Below are 26,507 nucleotides of genomic sequence, written 5' to 3' on the forward strand. Positions count from 1 at the left end.
TGAACATAAGTAAAATGGGACATGGTTCTTTATCAATTGACTTAAAAGGAAACTAGGCAAACGATACAGGGCTACACAGGAAAACTATGCTGATAGACCAAGAAAAATAGACAACAAAGAACATAATGGCCTCCTAGCAGCAGTCTGAGGTGACAGCCTGAAGAATGGTCAAGGAAAGGCATTCCAAGTTCAGGAACTGGCTGAATGGCATCAGGGAAAGTGGACTATGCCAGATCTGGAATAGGGTATGGAATCTTGCATTGGGCTCAGATTTCCTCCAGAGAAGCCTTCTCTGTGGTATAGAATAGCAAAGTTCAATGAGACAGTATTTATCAAGTGTTAGTTTAAGATGAAAAGAAAGAAGAAAAACAAAGAAATATAGACAAGAGTAGTAACTTCAATATCTGATTTAAGAAAGAACTCTTGTGCCCTCTTGAAGAGAGACAGTCACACTGAATCAAACACAGTAAGATCATCTGCACAGTAAGAGTGCTGAATGGATGAGCTATGTGCAAAACTGAAAGAGATCAAGTGCTGAGGTCTGAGTGATGGGTGGTCCCTAGACTGGTAAGGCTAGGATGAGAAAGACAATCTCCTGTGGGAGAAGAAGAAGAATCATTGGGGTACCTGAGTGGTTCAGTCCGTTGGGCGTCTGCCTTCAGCTCAGGTCATGATCCCAGAGTCCTGGGATTGATTCCTCAGCAGGCTCCCTGCTCAGTGGGGAGCCTGCTTCTCCCTCTGTCTGGTGCCCCCCTGCTTATGTACTCTCTCTCTCTCTGACAGATAAATAATAAAATCTTAAAAAAAAAAAAAAAGAATAAGGACTGTTGGACAAAGGGGAGTAGACTCATGAATAACATTTAAAAATGATCTTTAGGTAACTTTCAGCTTTTCAGTTATAGAGCAAACCCACATTTTGAGGCTGCAATTACTCTTCTTCTCTTAGAAGTATAGTTAGATGGGCACTACTTCCCCAATGTATATAATTTTTAAAAATAATGGCCTGGATTATAAACAAGAAAGCTAGTTATTACCATGTAACAATTTTATGTAATGGGGTATAACTGCTTTCTAATTGTTCCATGTTCTCTCATTTTTTTATTTCTTTATCTCTTAATTAGATTTTGACTACCTCAAGGGCCCGATAAATACCCTGCACTGCTTAAAAGCTTAAACTCTGAAGGTTGAAGATTGATAGAGCTAGTGAGATTTCTAGCCCTTGAGAAAATGATGAACCTCTCTAGGCTTCAGTTTCTTCCTGTGTAAAATGGGAATAATAAGAATACCTTCCTCATAGGGTTGTACTAAGGAATAACTAAAGTGAATGAAAGAACATAAATAAAATGTTTCCATTTTGTGACAAACAGAGCAGCATTTAAGTTTGCTAATGTTGAAATAAAACATATCTACTATCTTTTCTTCTGTCATATACCTTTAGCTCTGTGCTGGAAGGCATTCTATTTGTTTGTTATCACCTTTTGTGGAAAGTCCAGGACTGACAAGTCACTAAATTTGAGGTTATGTTTGGGATAGTATGACAGAAACTAAAGATTGGAAAACTCGATAATCCCTCAGGGCAGCTGAAACTGAGGCACAATCAGGAGCCCATGTGACTACTCAACTGGGAGAGGCATGCCACAGGCAACAAGATACAATGGAAGCAGTAAACAAGCGATGGTTTCTAAGGGACAGGAACTCCAAGTGAAAGCACCAAATTATTTATATTTATATATATATATATATATTTAATTTCAACACATTCATAGAGAACATGAGCATGGTAAAGACAAGTTACTATGTTGAACAAATTAAAATATTTACATAAGCTGAAATAATTGCAAATGCAAAGCTAAGGAGAATTGCACTGGATTATAATTTGTAAAGAAACTACTAGACTCAGCCACTGCACTTCCTCACTATTCTCAGTGCTTCCAGAACCTCTGCACCTCCCTCCCTTCTGCCACTTCCTCCAATCCAATCTGTATAAACAATGTAAAAGCAATGGCAGTTTTTAAGTTTAACAGTGATTAGTAGAGCTGATTCATATAGTAAACTGAGAAGAGCCATTTAAGAAAAAAGAAAAGCATATTCTACAATTAAAGACATATCATTCAGCTTATCTGTATATACGTATTTATATATAACTTACATAAATATAGATATAATATACATAAATATAGCCACTAGGCAATCACCACAAAGTATTTAAGGTAAATTATACGCATTATCAAAATCTGTCATGTATCATATTTCTATTTAATGCATCCAAATGCCCTAATGATTACTGAATGGAAGCAAACTGGTAAGCTGCAAGTGATGTCTAGAAAATTGGTCACTGAGATTGTGTTAGAAACCTTCCAGGAATAGAAGCAAACAGAAAACAAGTAAGTATAATTGTTTCCATAGTTGTAGTCAATATTAAATTAAAATGTACCATACAGATTTTTTAACTGTTGATTTAAAATTTCTTGGTTTTAAATGTGAAGAATGGCTCCTCTAAAGTATTCCTAAAATAAAACAGAATACTTAATAAATAACTGTGATAGAGCTCTGTGTTTTATTACCTTATTTTATTTGTCTGGGTCATAAATGAAGGATTTCAATCTTTCATTTGGCATCTTCAGAAGTACTGAATTTATACACATAAAAAAAGTTACATTTATCTTTTCTTATGTGACTTCAGAAAGTAAACAAACTGGTGGTTTTATTAAGCATTTATTAACCTTATAACCATGCCTCAGACTTAATGTTAAATATATTGCTGTGTGTCCTGAAAAATATTTCTTCAGTGGGGAGGAAATACACTATTTCTTGAAAGACAGAAGAAACACAGAACTAAGAAAAATGCATGTTCAGGGGCGCCTGGGTGGCTCAGTCGTTAAGTGTCTGCCTTCGGCTCAGGTCATGATCCCAGGGTCCTGGGATCGAGCCCCGCGTCGGGCTCCCTGCTTGGCAGGGAGCCTGCTTCTCCCTCTCCCTCTGCTGCTGCTCCCCTACTTGTGCTCTCTGTCAAATAAATAAATAAAATCTTTTAAAAAAAGAAGAAAGAAAAATACATGTTCACTTGCCATAAAGCTTAAGCAGCAGTTTCTATTTAGAGAGAGAAGAAAAATAAAACATTTTTCTTTCCCAGAGTTTTTAAAAAATTAGTTACTTGGGCCTAACAATGAGAAGCACAACCAAAAATAGCAGAGATTTGGTTGCTTGATGTTGTTGCTATGAGACTGAATTCAACCCAGCATGTGTGAGACCTTGCTCTGGCCCCTCCGCTCTACTGTACTTCAAGGCACATGGAAGTATGCAGTGTAGACAGTTCTGGTGTCCTGTGATTGAGGACTACAATGCCAGGATACAGAGATTGCCCAAAATTTGGTAAGCAGTAAAGAACAACTAGAGATTAAGAGGTAAGGGGTGGAGGAAGGTTATAGTTAAAAACAAATTCTTAAGGAAAGAACTCAGTAATTTACCTAATGTAAAGATGTGATAACTAAAAAAATTTGAAATGAAGATTTCAAAAGACAGACTCTAACTCAGGCATGGACTAATAATCACATAATGTATAACTGGACTTTAAAAATGGGATCCTAACAGATATGTCAGAGATTCTTTAGGTGCAAGTAAAATCTTATGTAGCAGTGAGTGCGGGTGGTGGCAAGTCTGATCAATGGTTTTCAAACATTTTTTAACAGTGAGTACTTAAATTTAAAAATAAAAAAGAAGCAACCATTTACATTTCATTTAGACCAATGAATGCAGAACTGCTCTGGTTGACGTGGGGATGGGCATGGGAGAGAGGGGCACTCAACACATCTCAGTATGGGCCTGAGGCTTCTCTGCACAATTTTAGGGCACTACCCAACGAAAGTAAAGAGGACCAGATGACTTCTCCAGGTCCTCTACATCCCTTGATCAATGATAAAACAGCCCGGCCTTTATAAAGATGCATCCTTAGATTTTTGCAAATCTCCAAATTAATACCACTAAAGTATATACTTATCCCTACCTTCCCCAATATGGCATAATTTAATCAGAGTAACCACACATGCACTGCATAAAAAACTACAGAAACATTCTGAAATGACAGGCTGGGTAATTCCCAGGCTCACTTGTTACCTATATGACTTGTTCCCACACATCAACCTTGCAAAATAATCTAACTGTTCAGATAGAGCCTTTTTAATCATCTTTTATATAATACCATTTTTTGGTTTAATGTTGGATTTAGTATGTCAGTCCAAAGTGTACGTAAGCATAACAGAAACTAAATACAACCCACAATCTCATTCTCAACATTAGAAATTATTGTGGTAATATAGTAAATGATTTTGTGAAGTTCATGTTTCAATTCTATATATACTCTTAAGGCATGATGAAATTCTTGAATCAATGAAATATCAGAATTGAGGAAATTAAGGATGTCCATGATAAAAATGCACAGAGATAAATAAGCATAAATAAAGACTTTCTCTAAGGAATTCAAAATGCTTCACAGATGATTCTTTGTCATTCATGTTAATGAAGGGCAGATGATCTTCATTTTAGTTAATGGCTTTAATTTTCTACCCTGCCAAATTTTTTACTGACCCTACTGCTAAATAATTTAAGCCTAACATCCTCTTTCTCCCTTTACATCATCCTTTAAAGGGAGAGCTAATGAATAATAAAAACACAAAATTGGACAACAGATCTAGAAAGGACAAAAAAGAAATTCTGAATGGTTCATAACTTGTATAATAAATAGGTGACTACCCTATTTAATCTTGTAATTCTCTTGTGAGCTAGAATGGGAAGATGCAATTTGCTAATAAGGAAACAGGCAAAGAGAATATATTCACTATGCTAATTCCAAATGATTTATCCAATGTCACCCTGAGCTAAGGTTCAGCATAGAATTGAGTGATTATTGAGATAATCTAAATAGGGCATTGGATTACTAAAGAAGCACATGGATCTCCTTCTCAGAAAATATAAAAATAAGATTGGTACTCATGTTGGCTTTGGATAGAAATAATTTTGTCAAAAGACACAGTTATTAACTCTGGGGAAAATAACTCCTTTTCAAATAACATTAGGTATTTCAATTCAAATGAAAAATTTTTATTGTTTTTCCTAGTAGTCTTAGGACACTGGGTTGTGCTGGATAGGTGCTGAAGGGCAGCAACACACACATTTTACCTTCAAGGGACTTTAAATCTAAGAGAGGTTATAAAATATATCTCAATAGTTATAAAACGCTCACAGCAATGTTAGTGCTACAGAAAGAGGAGAGGGTGATTATATGTAGCTTGATGCCCAATAAAAGGGAGGGTAGTAGGTAGGGGTAGAGATAAAACTAGACTGGGCAAAAATTGGTAACTACTGAAGCTGTATAATGGGTGCATGAAGGTTCATTACAGTATTTTGTCCATTTAATTTTTTTCATAATAAAAAGTCTCTTAAATAAAAAAGCCTTCATGAATGAAGTGGCATTTAAGATAGACCTTGACAAAAGGGCACTATTTTGATAAACCAAGAAGTGAGGGTAGAAACAGCAAGATCCTGACATGTAGTTGAAAAGCCTGGGACTATTTAGATTCAAAACTGTACTACTTAGAACATAAAGTAGTGTGATACAACTAAAGTAGTGTGATACAACTAAAAATTATTTGTACTATTACTGTTTTGATGACTGAATATTAAATTGTGATGATTAAAATTATTACTGCAGTTAATAGCCATTGGTGACTTGAGCATGATTTGATTAAATCTCTGATTACAGGGGAAAGAGAAAGACTGGAATGAAGCAGATCTGAGTCCAAATTCCAATGAGGAGGACAGTACAAAGTTCAGAAGAGGTAATCTAGAAAAGAATGGTGACACTAGACATGGAAAAGAAAGACTAGGGAACAGGGAGAATACTGGAACAATTGCTTGAAGTGTGAGGAGAGAGAAAGAGGACAGAGAAAGTCAAAGATAAATTCAAGATTTTGTTTCCAGTCTGGGCACACAGAAGCAGGGGTGGTAGGATCTAGATTAGTGAAGAAGGCAAAGTAGGTTTTGGCTATGACAGTCAAGAAGGAGAGCGTCTACGTAGAGGTGACCAAAAGACAGGAAAGTATTGTCGCTCTATAAAAGAGAGGAATGGGAAAAGAAAGCAACTTGGGACTTACTCCTATGGAACTAATCAGTGAAGCGCAAAATTGCCGAGCAGGTGGGTGAGTAAAAGAAAAAAGATAAGAGGGCTGAGAACAAAAACTTGGGGGGTTAAGGGCTTGGTTTGGGGTGAGACAAGAAAAACAGTGAAAGACAGAAGAGAACATGGATAGAACTAATACTGCTAACACCTTGTATTTACTCAATATTGGCTAACAATAAACAACGCCAAATTTAAGTGGTTCCAAACAATACAACTTTTTCTCTCACTCAAGCAAGAGCCCAACATGGATTCCTGCTTAGGCGGCTCTTCTATCAGCAGCAGGGAAGGGATTCAGAGTCCTCCAAGTCCTTTAAGTCTATACTGTTCAGTCAAAGGATGGAAAAAGCCAATGGAAAATCCTGGGAGGGAGGTTTTATGGGTCAGCCCTGGAAGTGATGTGTATCACTACTGCTCACGTATCAAAATTCAGTCCTCCTGCTGCACCAAAATGTAAGGTCTAACTAGTCAGAATCTGTCACACCTTACGTTTGTATCACACAATTTTTAGAGGACTTTCTTATACTTTACTATATAGTACAGTTTCATGGAAGGCAGTAAAGCACAGTGGTTGAAAGCATGAGCTCTAGAGTTAAAAATCACTTGGATTTGTTTCTTGGCTTCAGGGTTTGAAGCACAGGTGTCACCTAGGATAAATTAAATCACCTCCCTGAGCCTCATCTGTAAAATGGTGATAATAACAAAAGCCAACCACAGGACTGTTAGCAAGATTAAGTGAGTTTAAATGTAAAGTGTTTAAATAGTGCCTGGCATGTGTCTGGCATGTAGTAAGTACTCAGTGAGGATTAGCCATTATGATCATATTAGAACTATCATATTAGGACTGTAGCAATTTAGTGACAGAGCGGGCATTAAATAACGTGAAATGTAGACAGACAGCAGCAAAGGCCAGAGGAGGAAAAAGCCATCGATTTGTCCACTAAGCTATATGAATAATTACAGAAAATTCTGCTTTGTTACAGTTGCTTAGCACCAACCAACTAAGAGGTGAAAGAGGCAACATTCCCAAATCACAGCAAATTTCAGTTTATATGTTTAGAACTCCAAAATAAATGACCTCTGAGCAAATCAGATGGCACTGCAGTCAAGGTAAATCCTAGAAGGTTCGGATGGGGTCTTTTTCCAAAGCTCTCATATTGAGGTAAGTAATCCATGCCTTGGAGAAAGAGTGCTTATCAATTTGAGATTGACTTTCTCTCCTTCCCTCTCTCAGGGTAAAATCTTTTAGTAGGTCACAGCCAGAGGATCCGCACGAGCTCATTGCACCTGAGCAAGTACTCGACTGTACTTTATGTATATATAGTGTAAGCATGAATATTGCCCATGGGTATTTATTTTTGGAAGGTTCACTTCCTTTTCTCTCTTTTGTTGCTTTGTCCTCATGCCTGTCAAATATCTTTTCACTTTGTCACTTTTGTGGTTTCTTGGTAAATGTCCAAATATCCTTTCCATAAAAAATCCTTTTTCATTCTTTTTGTTTAATGTTATGTTCATCACCATACATTACATCATTAGTTTTTGATGTAGTGTTCCATGATTCATTGCGTATAACATATAAAAAATCCTTTTAAAATTAAGCCTTTTGGGGGCATTTGGCGGCTCAGTTGGTTAAGTGTGTGACTCTTGGTTTCGGCTTAGGTCATGATCTTGGGGTCCTGAAATCAAGCCCCACAATGGGCTCCGCTGTCAGCGCAGGGTCTGCTTGTCCGTCTCCCTCTGCTCCTTCCCCCACTCGTGCTTTCTCTCCCTCTCTCTATCTCTAAAATAAATAAATAAAATCTTTAAAAATAAAAAAAATAAAAATTAAATGAAACCTTTTGCTTTGACGTAATTGCAGACTGGCATGCAGTTGTAAGTAATAATACAAAGATCCAGGGTACACTTTACCCATCATTTCCCCCAGTGGTAACATAGTACTAGTACAGGATAATACAGCATCACAACCAGAATATTGACATTGATACAGTCGAGATACAGAACATTTCCATCAAAACAAGGATCCCTCTTTTGCCCTTTTATAACTGCCCTCATCTTCCACTCACTCCCACCCCTTCCTTGAACCCTAGTAACCACTAATCGGTTTTCCATTTTATAATTTTGTCATTTCAAGAATATTATGTAATAAATGAAATCATATAGTGTGTAGCCGTTTGTCATTTGCTTTTTTTTTTTTTCACTCATCATAATTCTCTGATGATATTACCAGGGTGTTGTGTGTATCAAGCCTTTTCTCCTTTTTATTGCTGAGTAGTATTCCATGGTATGGGTGTATTGGTTTGTTCTACCATAAACCTGATGAAGAATATCTGGGTTGCTTCCAGTTTTAAATATCCAGAAAACCGTATGCAAAAAATACATATCAACTATCCCTCCAACCTAATATCTAAGACAATGGATCCAAGAACAACCAAGTAGTCAATGGGGAAAGACTGAACTGGATAGATATTTTTTCCTAATGCATAAAGGTATAGGAAAAAAAAAAAACAATATGAAGCCTATGAAAATATTCTGTGATGTCAAATTCAAGTATTTCACTTTTATGATATGAACAGATACCTCAGTTTCAAAGAACATTTACCATGAGAAATTTTAGAGAGCTTTTCTCTGTATCCCCCCAAATCCAGAAAAATTTAGATTCTATGGATCAAGAACTAAAAGATGAGATAACAGACTTGGATGAAAGGGAGCTGGCTAAAAACCAAATGAAGTGAATTATAGACAGATCAGAAAGAAACAAAAAGAAAAGTCATCTGCAAAAGTGGAAACACTGTCATAAGTAATAAATTACAGATGTAGAAAAGTATTTTGGCAATTAGGATGATACACTTGGATAATTCTATTATAATAAAAAAAGAAAAAAATGAAATTTTGAAAGAGAAGATCATAGAAAGAGAATGCAGAAAACAGAGAGTTGACTAATGAAAGCAAAGTGAAACTTTAGACTGCGCAGAAGAAAGTTTCTAGTCTGAGGAAAGACTGGTCTATATAGACGGAACAGGCTCATCTGTAGGTGTCAAAATTAATGAAAAGACATCAGTACTATTTAAATATACCTCCAGGACTGTAGGGAATTACAAGCAAAAGAAATGATCCTAGAGGCGTTAGGGAAAAACAAAACAAAACAAAACAGTTCCTATCCTAGAATAAGAATTGAACTTGTCTTAGACAACTTATAACAAACAAAATAGCATCTCAATAAATAGAAGAAAATAGAGCAACATCTATAGTTCTAAGGGAAAACAAGATTGAGACTCAAGAATTTCAACCAAAACCAAATTTGTCATTTATGTTTGAAAGCAGCAGAAATAAGTCTCAGGTATGGAAGGCCTTAGAACATGCGCCATTCATCTATCCTTAAATAAACTGTGAAGACCTATTTCAGGTAAATGAGAAACAAAGCAAATAGAAAACTCAATGATGCATTACAAATTAATTAGTTATAAACAATTTAGACAATGAAATGTAGAATTAAATTAATAAAATGATTTTTTTGAATGATTTCAAAACAAGAGGCAAAGATCACTTTAAAACGACACAGTATAAAAATATTTAACGATAATCTGGATGTTGGATGCAGGGGGTACTAATTCTTTTGTACTACATATTTTGTTTTATTTTATTTGGTACATTAGTCATTAAAGAAACATGGATTTATTTATGTAATATGATGGTAATCTTTAGTAGAATGATAAAAACAGATATTACCAACATCACTAGGATAAGTAGTTAAATTTCAGTTTTCTTACAGCAAAACTAGAAATCAGTAGAATTATCAAAGAAGCATAAAACAAAAATGACACATTTTAAAATGCATGAAGATGTCAGCTATGACAATAACTATCAGTGGGTTAAAATTTTCAAATAAAATACATAAATATTGGGGCACCTGGCTGGCTCAGCGTTAAGCATCTGCCTTTCGCTCAGGTCATGATACCAGGGTTCTGAGATCGAGTCCCACATCGGGCTCCCTGCTCAGCGGGAAGCCTGCTTCTCCCTCTCCCACTCCCTCTGCTTGTGTTCCCTCTCTCACTGTGTCTCTCTCTGTCAAATAAATAAATAAAATCTTTTAAAAAATACATAAATATTCTCAGACTATGTCAAAATACAAAGTCACTTATGTGTTCTTTACAAAAAGACACATTGTCAAACAAAATAAGAATATTTTAAAGTATGATAAACGATTTCAAAGTAAAAAAAAAATAAATAAAAGGATAAAGGAGAAAAGCACACGTATATTATTGATGATGGTTAGAGTAGAACCCAAGGCAAGGAAAGAGCACTAAACAGGACAAAGATGATGATTATTTTATTTTTATAAAACAGAGATAAGTGATTATGTATATAACATATCAAAATATATAAAACAAAATTATAAAAGTAATAGACATTAACAATTCTATTAGTATTTGATATGTTAAGTTGGTAAAACATTAGTAAGTTTATATAGTATCCCAACAGCATAATTTTTAAGGCCTAATTGTTAGATATAAATATTTTTAACTTGGTACCCCATGAATAGAGGATAAATTATCTTTCAAGAATCTAGAGCACTCTGGGGACACCTGGGTGGCCCACTCGGCTAAGCGTCTGCCTTTGGCTTAGGTCACAATGCCAGGGTCCTGGCATTGAGTCCTGCATTGGGCTTCTTGCTCAGCAGGGAGCCTGATTCTCCCTCTGCCTGCCACTGCCCCTGCTTGTGCTCTCTCTCTCTCTCTCAAATGAATAAATAAAATCTTAAAAAAAAAAAAAAGAATCTAGAGTACTCTGTACAAATTGATCATAAATTAGACCACAGAGAAAACACTGACAATTTTAAAAAGTAAAAATTATATAGATCTTATTCTTTTATTATAAAGAAATAAAATATAAAATTAATATTCAAATACTTGAATATATAACATATTATAATTATTGGATTAAAAGAATATCAAAAATATAATTATAAAACATTTTAAAATAAATATAAACATGCTGTTCTTTAAATTTTTCAATAGGTTTGAAGATTTTCTTTTTTTTTTTTTAGGTTTGAAGATTTTCATAGTAAAGTTTGGAAAACTACATACAATGTGAGAACAACATAAGTTTGAGTACTCTCTCATTCCATCTTCTTTGCTTTGAATGTGTAAAGGGAAGACTTTTGTGGAAGACTTTGGCATTTGCCATGATGAGAACTACTTTCATGGTGAATACCACCTGGAAGGAATTACGCGTTTTGAAATAGTTTGGAAGACCACTCCTATTGGAGCCTTGAAGATTTTTTTCTTTTAACTAATTTATGCTCACAAGGTATATGACCTTCACAAGCATGTGGGCATTCAAACCACTTACATATGTTAATACAGTCACCACAATAGAGTTATTCAGGTGCTTATTTGAACTCTGGTAGTATAATCCTCTTGTATGAGAGTGTGCTTTTGTGAGTTAGAAGTCAACATGAAAAAGGCTCATATACATGATACTCTATGTGGAAAACCCAAAAAACTCTACCCCAAAATTGCTAGAATTCATACAGGAATTCAGCAAAGTGGCAGGATATAAAATCAAGGCACAGAAATCAGTTGCATTTCTATACACTAGCAATGAGACAAAAGAAAGAGAAATTAAGGAGTCAATCCCATTTACAATTGCACCAAAAACCATAAGATGCCTAGGAATAAACCTAACCAGAGAGGCAAAGGATCTGTACTCAGAAAACTATAGAATGCTCATGAAAGAAAATGAGGAAGGTGCAAAGAAATGGAAAAACTTTCCATGCTCATGGATTGGAAGAACAAATATTGCTAAAATGTCTATGCTACCTAGAGCAATCTATACATTCAATGCAATCCCTATCAAAATACCATCAACTTTTTTCACAGACCTGGAACAAATAATCCTAAAATTTGTATGGAACCAGAAAAGACCCTGAATAGTCAGAGGAATGTTGAAAAAGAAAACCAAAGCTGGTGGCATCATAATGCTGGACTTCAAGCACTATTACAAAGCTGTCATCATCAAGACAGTATGGTACTGGCACAAAAACAGACACATAGATCAATGAACAGAACAGAGAACTCAGAAATAGACCCTCAACTCTATGGTCAACTAATCTTCAACCAGCAGGAAAGAATATCCAATGGAAAAAAAGACAGTCTCTTCAACACATGGTGTTGGGAAAATTGGACAGCCACATGCAGAAGAATGAAACTGGACCATTTTCTTACACCATACACAAAAATAGACAAAATGGATGAAAGACCTAAATATGAGACAGGAATCCATCAAAATCCTAGAGGAAAACACAGGCAGCAACCTCTGTGACCTTAGCCACAGCAACTACTTGCTAGACATGTCTCCAAAGGCAAGGGAAACAAAAACAAAATGAACTATTTGAGACTCCATCAAAATAAAAAGCTTTTGCATAGCAAAGGAAACAGTTGACCAAACCAAAAGACAACTGACAAAATGGGAGAAGATATTTGCAAATGTCTTATCAGATAAAGGGCTAGTATCCAAAATCTATAAAGAACTTACCAAACTCAACACCCAAAAACAAATAATCTAATCAAGACTTGTGGAGAAGATATGAACAGACATTTCTCAAAAAAGACATACAAATGGCCAACAGACACATGAAGAAATGCTCAACATCACTTGGCATCAGGGAAATTCAAATCAAAACCACAATGAGATACCACCTCACATCAGTCATAATAGCTAAAATTAACAAGTCAGGAAAAAACAGATGTTGGCAAGGATGTGGAGAAAGGGGAACCCTCTTACACTGTTGGTGGGAATGCAAGCTGGTGCAGCCACTCTGGAAAACAGTATGGAGGTTCCTCAAAAAGTTGAAAATAGAGCTACCCTATGACCCAGCAATTGCACTACTGGATATTTACCCCAAAGACACAAATGTAGTGATCCGAAGGGGCACCTGCACCCCAATGTTTATAGCAGCAATGTCCACAATAGTCAAACTGTGGAAAGAGCCAAGATGTCCATCGACAGATGAATGGATAAAGAAGATGTGGTATATATACACAATGAAATATTATTCAACCATTAAAAAAAAAAGAAGAAATCTTGCCATTTGCAATGACATGGATGGAACTAGAGGGTACTATGCTAAATGAAATAAGTCAGTCAGAGAGAGACAATTATCATATGATTTTATTCATATGTGGAATTTAAGAAACAAAACTGAGGATCATAGAGGAAGGGAGGGAAAAATAAAACAAGATGAAATCAGAGAGGGAGACAAACCATAAGAAACTCCTAACCATAGGAAACAAACTGAGGGTTGCTGGAGGGGAGGGGATGGGAGAATGGGGAAACTGGGTGATGGACATTAAGGAGGGCACATGATGTAATGAGCACTGGGTATTACATAAGACTGATGAATCACTGAACTCTACCTCTGAAACTAACACACTATATGTTAATAGAACTTAAAATAAAAAAATAAAAACCCAAAAATAATAAAAAATAAAAATAAAAGGCTCATGCATTACTTTAGGTTGTACATTATTTGTCACTCAGCACATCATGGCAGACTACCCTGTAATGGAGGAGTGGAATTAAGTGGGAAGAAAAATACCAGAGTTTTGCTTTTTGATAGAATTAAAACTTTAAACCTTTAGAAATTCTACTTGGAAGAACATGTACCCTTTTGTGAGAATACAGGATTTAAATGCTATATTCAGAAGATCAGAACAACTTGACTTTTATTTTTATTTTTTTTGACTTTTTAATTTTTAGATGTGAGAATAACTAATAAAACTACATCAGAATTTTAAGAGATGAGCACTGTCTCAATTCAAAACAGCACATTGTTACCACTAGTGATTCAGATAAACAGTTTTCAGTCGGATTTCCAGTCTCATACCCGTTCCTTGAGTTGGTCAGTGTTAAAATGCAATTCCCAAATATTTGGTAATTTCTGCCTTTTTCTCAAATGTCTGTAGCAGTTACCACTTTATTGTTTTGTTTTTCCTTCCTATTTCAACCAAACAACTCATTATGCAATTATAACATTTTTAAATAGTAATAAGGGAGAGTTCAAGAATATCTTTTGAGAGTCCAGAAATATGACCATCTTAAATCTTGTAACCAAAAATTATTTTTCAAAGAGTATATGATTTTAAAGATCTAATTTACAAGGCTCACTCAGAATTTACTAGGCTTTCACTAATAAAATCAAGATAATGAAAGGTAATCATAGACATGTTAAATTTCTCACTTTACAGTTTTTTTTGTCTGTGTCATTTATCTAATTTCTAGATAAATGTCTAAATTCAATGGTTGAGAGTATAGACCTAATGAACCATATCCTTAGAAGTGTTTTCCATCTGGTGAAGTTCAATAAGCTGTTGAAGTATTACTGTTTCTAGGAATTAACATTTTTTACCCAAACAATTAAAGTAACTTGAGGGGCACCTGGGTTAGGTGTCCAACTCTTGATTTCAGCTCAGGTCATGATCTCAGGGGTGTGAGATCAAGCCCCATGTTGGGCTCGCACTGAGCATGGAGCCTGCTTAAGATTCTCTCTCTCCCTCTCTCTTTGCCCCTACCCCTGCTCATACTTGCTCACTCTCTCTCTCAATAAATAAATAAAATATTTAAAGTTACTTGAGAATAGGACAGTTAAATATAAGTGTGTCTACCAGATTCATCTCCCAAGATAAGAAAGAATAAAACTTGTTATGTCAATTATATCTTAATAATAATTTTTTAAAAATTAAAAAATAGCTTCTTTATTAAATGCACTTTATCAATCTTCACAGATTGGAAAAAGAGAAAGTGTACTTTGGAAAAGCTGACATTATTTTACTGCCCACCTTATTTATCTTTATGTTGTAGGATTTAAAGAGATAAAATACTGCAAATAAAATAACATTCAAACAAAATATTTGCCACATTCTCAAGTTAAACATATCCCCTTCCCTTTCTCCATCATCTCCTTTTACTTTTACAGTGTAGCCTCTAAAAGTCACTCTGTGTTATGTATTCATAGTAGTATACCTTAGGATGGATGCTCTGATTTCAGCTTCAGAAAAAAAAAAACAAAAAGAAAAAAAAATCAAGCAATAGAATTTTGATAATAGAACACATTTCCTTAAATTTTATTCCAATCTTATTTAGATTTAACACAATTTTACAAAGTATTTACACCTCACAAAAATATGTTTATATATGTTCGAGGTGAAAGTGGCAAAGTTTGAAACATAAGAAAAATGAAAGGCATTCTGAGTCTGAAAGACTATCTCACATTAGGACATTTGATTAAAGCTAAAATGTCTGTTATATCTTGATCAGAGGTAACCTTTCTTTACAATTACCCAGAATTACCAACATTACACATAAAAACTTCACTATGCTCTCTGTTTTATTGCCTTAGTCACTAAATTGGGGTTGTTAAGGAAAAAAAAAAAAAAGCCCATTCATTTGCTTCAAACACCACTGCCTTCTCTTTCGTGAGTTAACGAAGAATTACCAACGGTATGCTGCCTGTAGATAGGTGATTAAGAACTGCTTAGTTTTTGCTAATTGCTAATTGTATTTTATTCCTGTGTACTTTGCACTGGTCACTAAATACTATATGTAAGCTAAATCTTTACCGTATATCCTTAGGAAAGTGAGAAAGAAAAGAGCCCCAGTTGCCCCATAAAATAGATAAAATAGACTCATACCAAGACATACCATTGCAAAATTTTGGTATACTGGAAATGGTGTTCTAGAAAGAAAATAACAGTTTACATAACAGAATCAAAAGTCAAAATTGTTGCATACTTCTCACTGGAATAGAGGAATTCAAGGTTATTTGTGGTTCACCTTCAAAATTCTGAAGAAAAATTACTTCCAACCTAAAATTCTATACCAAGAAAAAGTTTAATCAAGATTTAGGGTAGGATAAATAAACTCTAGCCAGGCAAGGTTTAAGAAATATATTTTCCATGTTCCTTTGCTCAAGAAGCTACTGAAAGCTGAATTTAAAATGAGGGAATAATTCAAGAAAGAACTGACAAACCAAATAGTAGTTCCAACCCAACAGAGAGATAAAGTTAATAACCATGATGCTCATGAAGAGAGATCACAGGACAAAAAAAAATGCAGGCATAGTGGATAATTCATCTATAGTGGAACATGGCAGAGGCTCTGTAAGAAACTCCATTAGGATGATGAAATGATGGAATATCTGATACACTTGAGCATTTTGAGAGATTTAGATAAACTGTGAAAAGTTTGGATGGAATTGTTGATAAATACATGGAAAGTTAAGCAAGTAAGAAAATACAGTTATTAGTTCTAAACAAATAGATTTAAGCAGCAAAAGAAGAATAATCATGATTTCCTTCCCTGGTTCAACTGGGTTCAATTATATTTATATAGCTACTCCAGCTCTCTATTAGTTATTGTTTCCATGGTGTATCTGTTTTCTATTATTTTACTTTCAACATATTGGTATCTTTGTGAGGGTGTCTCTTTATATAGCATATGAGTAAATTTTTTTGAACTATTCCACTGATCTTTGTCTTTTGATCAGAATATTTAATACATTTACAGTTAATGTAATTACTGATAAGGTAGGATTTCTCTATTACTTTGATATTTGTTTTTTATGTCTTCTTTGTTCCTTTATTCTTCCACTACTAGCTTTATTTTGTATCTTAAATAGATCTTTTTGGTATACCATTTTATTCATTTGTCATTTATTTATTATTCTTTTTGAGTTATTTTATTAGTGGTTGCCCTCAAGATTCCAATAAACAACTTAATCTAATTTGAATTAATACCAATTTAATTTTTTTAAGTTTCTCCATGCTCTTTTTTATTACTAAGTTTTAAATTTTAACTCCAGTACAGTTAACATACAATGTTATATTGATTTCAAGTATACAAAATGTTGATTCAACAATTCTAAATATTATTCAGTGTTCATCATGATTAAGTGTACTTTTAATCCCCATCATCTATTTCACACATCTCCCTACCCATCTTCCCTCTGGTAACCCTCAGTTTTTTCTCTATACTTAAAAATCTGTTTCTTGATTTGTCTCTCCCTTTTTCCATTTCTTTTGCTTGTTTCTTAAGTTTCACATATGAGTGATATATATTTGTCTTTCTCTGACTGACTTATTTCACTTAGTATTATACCCTCTAGATCCATCCATATTGTTGCAAATGCAAAAATTACCTTCTTCTTTATGGTTGAATAATATTCCATTGTATGTGTATATATATATATACCACATCTTTATCTATTCATTATTTGATAGATACTTGGGCTGCTTCCATAGTTTCGCTATTTTAAATAATTTTGCAATGAACATAGGGGTGCATATATCCTTTTAAATTAGTGTTTTTGTATTTTGGGGGTAAGTACCCAGTAATGTGATTACTGGATTGTAGGGTAGCTCTCTTTTTAACTCCATACTGTTTTCCACAGTGGCTGCACCAGTTTGCATTCCTACCAACAGTGTACCAGGGTTCCTATTTCTCCATATCCTCGCCAAAACTTGTTTTTCTTGTGGTTTTGATATTAGCCATTCTGACAGGTGTGAGGTGATATCTCACTGTGGTTTTGATTTGCATTTTCCTGATGATGGTTGATGTTGAGCATCTTTTCATGTGTCTGTTGGCCATCTGGATGTCTTCTTTGGAGAAATGTCTGTTAATGTCTTCTGCTCATTTTTTAATTGGATTATTTGTTTTTTGGGTATTGAGTTGTATAAATTCTTTATAAATTTTGGATACTAACCCTTTATTGGATATGTCATTTGCAAATATCTTCTCCCATTCAGTAGGTTGTCTTTTAGTTCTATTGATTGTTTCCTTTGCTGTGCAGAAGCTTTTTATTTTGATGAAGTCCCAATAGTTTATTTTTGCTTTTATTTTTCTTGCTTCAGGAGACATACCTAGAAAAATGCTGCTATGGCTGATGTCAGACATATTACTGCCTGTGCTCTCTTCTAGGATTTTTACGGTTTCAGATCTCACAATTAGGTCTTTAATCCTTTTTTGAGTTTATTTTTGTATTGGTGAAATAAAGTGGTCCAGTTTCATTCTTTTGCATGTAGCTATCCAGTTTTCCCCACAGCATTTCTTGAAGACACTGTCATTTTCCCCTCATATATTCATTCCTCCTTTAATTGACCATATAACTGTGGGTTTATTTCCGGGTTTTCTATTCTGTTCCATTGATCTATGTGTCTAGTTTTATGCCAGTACCATACTGTTTTGATTACTACAGCTTTATAAGATAACTTGAAGTCTAGAACTGTAAAACATCCAGTATTGTTATTTTTTTTCAGGATTGCTTTGACTATTTGGGGTATTTTGTGGTTCCATAAAATTTTTAGGATTGTTTGTTCTAGTTCTGTGAAAAATGGTGTTGGTATTTTGATAGGGAGTGCATTAAATCTGTAGACTGCTTTGGGTAGTATAGACATTTTAACAGTATTTTTTCCTCTAAACCATGAGCATGGAATGTCTTTCCATTTCTTTGTGTCATCTTGAATAGCAATTTAATTTCAATAGTACACAAAAACTTTGCTCCAATATAACTCTGTTCCCTCCTCCCTTCTTTGTGCTTTTATTGTTATATAAATTACATTTTATACATTTTAATCTCATAACACAGTTTTATAATTATTGCTTTTGTAGTTGCCTATTAAGTCAGAAGAAAAGGGTTACAGACAAAAACATATTTATTTATGTAGTTACCTTTATAAGTCTCTATTTTTGTGTGTGAACTTGAGTTATTCTCTAGTGTCCCTTCATTTCAGCCTGAAATACTCTTTTTATTATTTCTTGTAGTTTAGGCCTTCTATTCACAGATATTTCTAGGTTTTGTTTATCTGGGAATGTCTTAGTTTCACCTTAATTTTTGAAGGATGGTATTGCTGCATACAAAATTCTTAAATGACAGTCTTTTTCTTTCAGCACTTTAAATATGTAATCCCTTCTGGCTTCCATAGTTTCCTGTGAGAAATCAGATATCCTATTGAAGATTCCCTGAAATGATGAGTTATGTTTTTCCTTTCTGAATTCAAGATTCTCTTTTTGTCTTTGTCTTTTGACAATTTGACTATGTTATATCTAAGTGTGCATAAATTTGGGTTTATCCTCCTTGGAGTTTGTTGAGCTTCTCAGATGTAAAAATTAATTCTTTTCATCAAATTGAAGATGTTTCAGGGCGCCTGGGTGGCTCAGTTGGTTAAGCATCTGACTTCAGCTTAGGTCATGATCTCAGGTTCCTAGGATCAAGCTCCACATCTGACTCCCCACTCAGCGGGGAGTCTGCTTTCCTCACTTTCTGCATGTCCCCCCACCCCCCACCCCCCGCTCCTCCTTTCTCTGCCTTTCCCTCAAATAAATAAAATCTTTTTTTTTTATTTAATGAAGATATTTCTGGTCATTCCTTCTTCAAATATTCCCTCTACCTCTTTTATCTTCCTCCTCTTCTTCTGAAACTCCCATTATACATATGTTAGATGCTTGATGGTGTCCCATAGGTCTCTTAGACTCTATTAATTTTTCTTCCTTCTTTTTTCTTATTCCTTAGACTAAATAATCTCAACTGATTTATCTATAAGTTCATTGATTCTTTCTTATGCAAATTCAATCTGCTGTTGAGCCCCTCTAGTGAATTTTTCATTCCATCTATTATATTTCTCAACTCCAAAATCTCTATTTGGATCTTTTTATAATTTCTCTCCCTTTGTTGATAGTCTTTATTTGACAAGACATCATTCTCAGATTTTCTTTTAATTATTTAGGCATGATTTCCTTTGGTTTTTTAAACATATTCATAATAGATGATTTAAAGTCTTTGTCTAGTAGTTCAACAGCGGGTTTTTTTTTTTTTTTTTTTTAAGATTTTATTTGTATTTATTTTTGAGAGAGAGAGAGAGAGCATTAGCAGGGAGAGGAACAGAGGGAGAAGAAGACTCCCCACTGAGTAGGGAGCCCAGTGCAGGACTCGATCCCAGGACCCTGGGATCATAACCTGAGCCAAAGGCAGAATGCTTAACTGACTGAGCCACCCAGGTGCCCAACATCTGGACTTTTTCAAGGAATATTTCTATTAACTGTTTTCCCCCTGCTGTATATATAGACATACTTTCTGGTTTTTGTTTTGTTTTGTTTTGGGGGTTTTTGTTTCGTTTTGTTTTTTTGCATGCCTCATAATTTTAATTGAAACGTGGACATTTTAAAAGATATAATGTGGCAATTCTGGAAGTCAGGTACCTACCCAATCCATGGCTTACTATGATTGCTGAATTTTGTTTTGTTGCTCTTTTTTGTTGTTTTTAGTGACTTTTCTGGACTAATTCTGTGAAGTCTGTATGCCCTGTTATGTTTTGCTACTTTTATCTTTCCTTGGTTGTCTTTGTAGTCAGCTAATGTTTGGACACAGATTTTTTTAAATGTCTTCCACCTTTTGCCTAAATCTCTAGGTATATATTGGGACTCTGACAGTTACCATCCTGCCTTAGCCTTCACTTCCTGATTGCACAGAGCCTCTTGGTTAGACAGAGATGAGAAATAAGGGTGTTCTTAGGTTTTTTTTTCTGGACATGCACATAGTCCTGCACAGGCATGGTCCTCTAGATTCCCAGAGATATGTTGGAGCTTTTCACATTCCCCTGTTAACATCTCATTTCCCAGATATTCTTTTAAAGTCTTTTGGCCATCATTTTGTTTACCCTAGCTGGTATTCCTGCCTCAAGTGGCTTCAAGGTTAAACAGTTTCCTGTGATTGTTTTTGATAAACACTCTTAGAATAGGGCTTTTCCCACTGAATAACTTGTAAGTCTAGTCAAATAATGATGAGTCCTATGAAAAAGGATTTTCTAGCAAATTCCAGACATGTCAAAAAATGACAATTCTTTGGGGATGGAACATTTTAAGGGGCTTCAAACCTGGTCAGCCCCTTTCCATGTCTGCTAGGATGCTGGTTTTCAAGGCTACTGTGGAGATGATGAGAAAAGGATGGGAATAGGGCAAGTTAAAATGCTCACTGTTCTTATCAAGTTTCAGCAGTGTTTCTTGAAACACTCCTTGGATTCCTTCAAATTAATTTTCGAAGTTCTGAAAAAGTTGATTTTGACAATTTTTACCTGTGTTCTCATTGCTTTTATGGAGGAGTGAATTTTCAGAGGTCCTTAACTCCACCATTCTGGAAGTCCCACTCCCCAAAAGCGTTTAAATGATAAGGTAAACACTGATTGTTGTTTTAACCAAAATTATATTGTATTGGCAGGATGGGGGGGAGGGGGATAAATGTTTGAAGGGTGCTTTAATGTGATACAAACAGGGGTAGAGAGAAAACTCAATCTTTATCTTCTTCAGTGGGAAGTTAAGAGAAAATGCCCCAAACTAAAAAATCCAGAAGCTGGCATTTCAATAACATCATTTAGAGACAACGCAAGTAAATACTAAATTGACCAGCTTAAGTCTTTTTCTCCCTGGCTGCTTGAAGCTCAGCCCCCGTCATGAATGACACAGTAACTATCTGGGCCAGGAAGTTCATGACTAACCAACTACTTCAGCAGAAGTAGTAAAACATCACTGATGTTCATTACACCAGAACGGCTACAATACCTAAGACAGAAATTCAGGAAAAACTTGCTAAAATGTACAAGACCAAGCCAGATGTCATCTTTGTATTTGGAGTCAGAACCTATTTTGGTGGTGGCAAGACAACTGGCTTTGGCATGATTTATGATTCCTTGGATTATGAAAAAAAAAAAAAAGAAAAGAAAAGAAAAAAGAACCCAAACATAGACTTGCAAGGCATGGCCTGTATGAGAAGAAAAAGATCAAAAGAGCAAAAGAGGGTGCCTGGGTGGCTCAGTCATTAAGCGTCTGCCTTCAGCTCAGGTCATGATCCCAGGGTCCTGGGTTCGAGCCCTGCATTGGGCTTCTTGCTCAGTGGGAAGCTTGCTTCACCCTCTCCCACTTTCCCTGCTTGTGTTCCCTCTCTCGCTGTGTTTCTCTAGGTCAAATAAATAAATAAAATCTTAAAAAAAAAAAAGAAAACAGCAAAAGAAACACAAGAACAGAATGAAGAAAGTAGTGGGACTGCAAAAGCCAATGCTGATGCTGGCAAAAGTGAGCTGGAGATTGGACAACAGAAGGAGTAAAGATTCTGCAGTGACCTTATCTGTGGTGATTGTGCAGTTTTTTCATGAGAGGATTAATAAACCAAGAACTTTTAATAAATAAATAAATATGTGTACACATACATATCTAAATTAATTAATCAGCTTAAAAAGGTAAAATGGTAGCATTTTGTGAGAGGCAACAGAGAGGCTAGGATGCAGGTATGAGATAGATCACCAGCAGTCTGGTTGATGCTGGTGATAATGCTTTAGTTAGATCATCTGACACCAACTGCATTCTTATAGGCCACAGAGAGAAGATTTTGATGATGACGGAGAAGTTCCTGTTGAGCTCCATGGCAAGAATCATGTCATTGTGCCATTCTGCCTACTCCACTTCTAAGAATTGGGGCCAGTGTTCAGTCCTGGTTCCTTTTGTTGCACACAGGAGCAACCTCAAAGTTCCTTGCCTCATGCCTTGAGGGAAGGAGCCTCTAACCTCTTTCCCCTAGACTCATCTCTGTCACCAATGAAATGCAAAAAGCCACTGGATCTACTCAGCACCCACCTACCCTCAGAAGCTTACAGCTTGGTAGGGCTTGCAAAGTACAGTTTGCTGGTAGGCAAGTGCCATTAGCATAGAACTACTCACTGGCTGACTGTGCACTGTGGCTTAAATCTTGAATGTTACCACAGCATGCCTAGGTTCTGGCTTCTCCAGCAGCTGCTTGATGGCACAATCTGGAAATGCTGAGGAGGTGATATTCAGTGGAGTCAACTGCTGCACTTACCACGAAGCCAAGATCAGCTAGCTAATGAACACACTGTTATTTGTTCCCCATGTTTCTTTCCTTTCCTTTACTTCATTTTTCCCTCACTCTTAGATTTCTGGGATCACACCAAAATATATATATACACAGAACATAAGTTTTTCCCTTGAACCCTATTATCTACGGATCCCAAGCAAGAGATTATAGTTTTTCTTAACATACCTATAAAGCTATATTTCTTTTTGACTAGGTGCATACATGATGTTCATTAAAATGGAATCTTAAAGAAAGAAAAAATGGGAGAAAAAAGATACTAGAGAATGTGCTGCACCTATATGAGAAAGTAAACCAAGAAAGGAGATATTGCATCCAAAAAACATGGAATTCATCAAAAGAGAAGTCCTAGAATGGGAACTAAGGTATGGATCCAGAGTAGAGCAAGAAAACAGAGGTTAATAGGAGGGAGGTCGGGACAATGACTTTCTAAACTGTGTACATTTATTACTTTGATTACATATAAAATTAATTAAAATGTATAGATAGCTTCCAGAGGTGTCATTTCTGAGCTATGTGGTACATTCCTAGAACGGGGTGGCAGCACACAAAAGTACAAGACAAGTAGCCAACAGAGAGCCATAGGGAGCAGGGCAGGGTCTTTACACAAGGAGAAGCAGAGCAGCATGTAGGATGTCAATTTGAGATGGAGCAAAACCATCACCAGGTTCAGAATTAACTACGGATTGGAGATGCATGTACAGATTAGAAATTGATGGGTGGTATCTCGGGGCTCAGACAGTGAAAACTGAGATCGACTTAAGCTGCCACAAAGCACTGAGATGGATCAGACAGGTTCCCAGGCAAATGGTTTGAATACTAGAAAGTCAGGGATCTAATTAAGATTAATAATGGATCAAGAATTTAGGCAAGGAATCAAACAGCAGGAATAGAACACCTTTCAGAAAAACAAACAAAACAAAATTTGGCATTCTAAAGACATTTTGACTCAGGTCAGGGACCATTTCTGAACATAAGAACCAGCTGCCTTTATTATCTACCTTGAAGCTTTCAGCTGGAGTCCTTGAGGGTAGGTTAGATCTCTAGACTGGAGTGGGGAATGAGGAAGCAGCATTTCTTGTGTAATATAAATCATATCTTAGTGATATATGTCATAAACTTTCAATAAAATGGCACAGTTAACATTTTATGTGTTTGATAAATTGAAGCTGGTATTCCTTCCATCTCCAGAAGTGTATAAGTCACTATTTTGAGCCAGAAGGGATAAAAAACCCCATTTTCTTCTGGGATATTTTTCTAGAACTGATGGCCTCTACAACAATAATCAAAATTGCTTTCCCACATAGTTTTATAAGGTATACAGTGGAGGGTGGCAAACCTGGTCTGATCTAAATCACCCCTTCTGGGTGTGAATGTTATTCCTACGCAGCAGTAGAGAAATAATCTCCACTGTGACTTCTCTCCTCTCACTCCAATTCATTCATCCATGGAAATGACTGGTCAGAAATGGGCTCTCAGACCAGTTGTCCATCTTCACAGGGAAAAAAAAAAGGTTATTAATTTAACTAAATAATTAAGAATTTAAACCTTAATTACACCTCTAGAATGTTCTAGAACTCTACCAGGGACCAGGGCTACAAGATAAACAGGGCACAGTGACTGCCCTCAAGAAGCTCACATTCTAGTGAAGAATGGAGGCAAGAATACAACCCTTTTCCCCACTGTGATTAGTGCTGATTAGGACAAGGGCATAATGTTATGGAATCCCTCTTGGGAGTACCTAACCTAATCTTGGGAATAGGAAAGCTTTTTGGAGTAAAGACTTTATTCAAAAGGGTATTGCAATCAGGGGAAGGTGACTGTTGCAATAGGGAGAATACATAGACTATAAGATCTGATAGGTCATGCAAAACAAAAAAATTTTTTTTTTATAGGGAGGGAGAGAAAAGCTAGAGGGAATCAGGTATGGGGGAGTGCGATGAGTAGGTATCATCAGATAATTATCAGGGCAGGTCTTTTCTTGCAGTCTGCTGATCATCTGGAGAGGCTGTTAAGGAGGGCTGTTCTGCCCCCAAAGCCCAAGGGTGGGGCAAAGTTCAGGAACCTAGAAGGAGAAGCCTGACTAAAGTTTGTCAAGTGAAGCATTTTGTCCAGATTGGCCAGCAGGGACAAACAGTTCACCCAATCATTTAAGAGGAAAAGAATGGGAATGGGAGGGTCTGTGTCTGGCCTTGTCATAGGTAAACAAGGAGGGCATCAATAAGTCCTATTTAAGAAGAAGACTGGCTCTTTGCAGTAAGCCTTTTCCTGGAGCACAAAAGAATTGGAATTGAGGGATTTATTAATCATAGCTTTTTCTAGTAGCATAGGGCTCAGGTAAAGTTTGATATTATCAATATCTACACTGATACTATTAAGCAAAGCAAGGGGGCATTTGAGATGCAGGAAACAGCTATGAGGCAGGATAAACATGGTATATTCAAGGGATATGAGGAATTGGAGCAGTTGGCCTTGGAAGTAGGAGACTGAAGTCTACTGCAGCACTTCAGAAAGAAATGTTCACTTGAATTAAGGAGTGGTGGTCAAGTACCAGATAAATGTTGGCCTGTGAGATGGAGTAAAGCTGTTGTAAAGGGAAATCTAGTCAGCATGAGCTATAAAACTACCAAAGATTTACTAAGGAAGATGTGCACCTCAGTTGAGAAAGCAATTAAAGGAGTAATCAGATCAAGAGGGTGGACACTCTGGTGGATCTAAGATAAGGTATCAGATCCTTATATACAGAAGGCCAAGAGGCAGAACTACATAAAACAGACCTACTTTCTGGGCAATGGTTTTTTGGATATGATTCCTAAAGCACAGGCAACAAAATAAAAAATAGACAAATGGTTAAAAGCCTCTGTACAGCAAAGGAAACAGTCAACAGAGTGAAAAGGCAAACTACTGAATATGGAAAAATACTTGTAAACCATACATCTGATAAGGTGTTAAAATCCAAAATATATAAGGGACTCATACAATTCAAGAGCAAAAAAACTAATAACCCATTTAAAAAGTGGACAAAAAAAGTGAATAGACATTTCTGAAAAGACACACAAATGGTCAACAGGTATATGGAAGACTGTTCAACATTACTAATCATCAGGGAAGTGTAAAAACCACAATGAGCTATCACCTCATATCCATTAGAATGGGTACTATCAAAAAGACAAAAGAACGAATGCTGGCAAGGATGTGAAGAAAAAGGAATCCTGTTCACTGTTGGTAGGAATGAAAATTAGTCCTGACATTATGGAAAACAGTATGGAGATTCCTCAAAAAATTAAAAATAGAACTACCATATGATCAAGCAATCCTACTTCTAGACATAGATCCAAAGGAAATAAAATCAGTAGCCAGAAGAGATGTTATCTGCACTGTCATGTTCATTGTAGCATTATTCAC

The 26,507-nt window shown here is 35.8% G+C and overlaps 1 long non-coding RNA gene across 2 annotated transcripts in view; it reads left to right on the forward strand.

Annotated features, from left to right (window-relative positions):
- Nucleotides 1-26,507, forward strand: part of LOC123859793 (uncharacterized) — a 76,285-nt gene that overhangs the window by 36,241 nt on the left and 13,537 nt on the right. Inside the window, exons 5-7 of one of the 2 annotated variants that reach the window (XR_010413128.1) lie at nt 5,759-5,834; nt 7,156-7,334; nt 11,217-13,672. This is a non-coding gene — a long non-coding RNA (uncharacterized LOC123859793). Of the gene's footprint in view, nt 1-5,758; nt 5,835-7,155; nt 7,335-11,216; nt 13,673-26,507 lie in introns of those variants that run through there. The other variant, XR_006794571.3, reaches the window with a different exon arrangement.

Source organism: Mirounga angustirostris, unplaced genomic scaffold (assembly GCF_029215605.1).
Source record: "Mirounga angustirostris isolate CCGP_5_RB_7025 unplaced genomic scaffold, mMirAng1.0.hap1 SCAF_7, whole genome shotgun sequence".
NCBI lineage: Eukaryota > Metazoa > Chordata > Mammalia > Carnivora > Phocidae > Mirounga > Mirounga angustirostris.